This window comes from Montipora foliosa, chromosome 12 (genome assembly GCF_036669935.1).
Source record: "Montipora foliosa isolate CH-2021 chromosome 12, ASM3666993v2, whole genome shotgun sequence".
Taxonomy (NCBI): Eukaryota; Metazoa; Cnidaria; class Anthozoa; order Scleractinia; family Acroporidae; genus Montipora; species Montipora foliosa.
In genome coordinates, this window is record NC_090880.1 from 3,153,301 (window position 1) to 3,155,800 (window position 2,500).

At 38.7% G+C, this 2,500-nt stretch overlaps 1 protein-coding gene across 1 annotated transcript in view; it reads left to right on the plus strand.

The window, feature by feature from the left end:
* The window catches only part of LOC137979622 (uncharacterized), a 264,679-nt gene that overhangs the window by 126,669 nt on the left and 135,510 nt on the right, over nt 1-2,500 (plus strand). The gene's annotated exons all lie outside the window — the stretch shown is intronic.

The window sequence follows — 2,500 nt, forward strand, 5'->3', positions numbered from 1 at the left end:
CAGAAGAAGTCCGAGACTGGTAAGTTGTAGCGATCTCACTCCCATTTCTCAAGCATGGCTTCACCTCTGATGGAAGTCACAACTTGCGAAACTCACTGTCCGGGTTCTACGTCACGAATTACACTCGACCCATTCCCTTTCGGCAAGCTCACCAGCTCGGTAATGGGTTTTCGAATCTCGCGTCTCCGCCACTTTGAAAATTAATAGCAAATATTTTGTTTGTTTCAATACATTTTGTCGCTGGAAAAGGTTTTTGTGTGATTTTCCTTGTATATTCATCATGTTGTGTAATATTCGAGCTTAACAAATTTGCATACGTGGGTTGAAATGTGATACGCGAGGATTTTTACTGGGTTGCCGTATGGCAATCCCAGTCGGAATTTATTTTCCGTGTCGGTAAAAGTCTTGCCTGTCACTCCCCTGGTAAGTGGTGTCTTTGTTCATAGAGCCCTCTGCACGTGTTTTGTTAGGATCGAGAGGGTAGTGGAATGCGTAGATTTCTCTGGTGGACACAGGAGAATCATTAACTTAGCCTGCAATGGCGTCGAAAGTCATGTAACGCGAATGGCGTTTTAGTGGATCTTTGAATAAAATATACCCTTATGAAGCTCAATAATGGAAAGTCAGTTGGATAAACCAGGCAGGCGGTGAAAAACCAACACCTGGAATCTCAAAAGCGACGAGTAATGGACTTCGACAACAATCTATCGCCCGTCGAGCCGAAATCAAAGTGAGCTGTATTTCTAAAATATATTTAACCAAGTGTGACGGTTATGTTGAACACTGAAACTAAATGGAAAATTCTCTGGTAACTTATGGGTTCAACAAAGACAGAGAACGATTGAACGAATCGAACACCTTACGTGGATCTGTGATCAACTCTGCACAGTCTTCAGGTAAAAAAAGTAATTGGAAATGTAACAGCCAAGAATTATTTGAAAGAAAGCTTGTCGCGTATTTTGTGCTTCATTATTCAAGGAAAGGGTTCTTCATGGAAACGGTTTGATCCTGAAATTTAGTTTGTTGCAATATTGCGCATATTTGACACGATTGAGTTTCTTCTCTTCACGCACGTAATGAAATAGAAGGGGTTTTTGCCTCTAATAGCAAATAATTATGTTGTTTGTTTCAAAAAATTGTTCGCTGGAAAAGGTGGCCTTTATGAATTCATCATGTTTTATGATATGCGAGCTTAACTGGATAGTTTTTCATGGCAATAGTAAAGCATTTTCTTGTCAAAATGAGGTTAGCGTCTTCTGGTGTGTTAACTGAATTAAATCGTGAGTTTGCATTTGCCGTCTGCCGCGTAACCTTGATTTCCACTCTCAAAATTACCTCCAGAAGCTACTTTTTGCGTAGAATAAGCTTTTAGAATGATGTTGTTAAAGCTTGTTTTGCATAAAGCAAGCTAACAAAATATGTACCTTGCTGAGTTCGCATTTGTTAGCGTTCATTGTATTTTCGGGCCGATGCTTCTGTTTGGTGAGGGGTATATTGTTTTGGTCTCCCATCCAAACACTAACCCCGCTGAACTCCTTAACTTCATTGAACTTTGGTATTACAAAGCTGTCAGATGCTCAGAGGGCACGCTTAAACTTGTGGTGAAAAGAAGATGTGAGGGAACTCGAAAATTATCAACATGTCAGCCCAGAAGCCAATGTTTCTCGCTTCTCTTTCATTTGTTATTCTTCAGAGACCGGAATGCTGTAGTTCAATACCACACAATTCAGTGCCTTCTTATTTTCTGTAACACGTACCACAGGCAACCCAGTGTATGCTTCACGGAAGCATCTCGTTTATAAAGATGACAGGAATGTTTTCTTTCTGTCAAATGATTGATAGGTGGCCAAGTTTTTAACGTCAAAAAAATATCTGTTTTGTCATTATACAGTAAAATAAAGTTTATTTGGGAAGCCAACAATATTTCTTTAAAGTTCCTGGTTAATCCAGTTTATTGCTACTACTTACTAGTGCGAAGATTGTTTACATCACGCTTTTTGGGAATTTTGAGTGTCATGAAATAAAATCACATAGTCCCTTTAACACTAACATCCACAAACATTCAGATAGTAAAAAAACTTATAATATTTATTAAACATTTTCTTCGCTTTTTTGCTTGTCAGCCGATAAATCTGTTTTTGTATCTCATAGGTGTTTAGATTTTCAATTACAAACTCTGTTTTGATTGGCCGCTCAACGCCATGATTGTGCAAATAGTTCAAACTGAAGTCAAAATAGATACGTCTGACCCGACAGATGAAATGTAAATATTCAGTTAAGTATTACGGCAATATTAAGAAAATAGGCGCTCGAGAGGCGCATGTGACTACTGCGGAGATGAACAAGGGGAAAATATGGAAGAAGCAGAATATTTTCTTATGTGAATAGGGGAAGCTGAACTCTGGGAATTGATTCAACACAGCTTTCATATCGACAGTTTCTCGACAACTGAAAATTTTACGTGCAATAGATCATTTTCATTGTCACGCAGCAGCAAAAA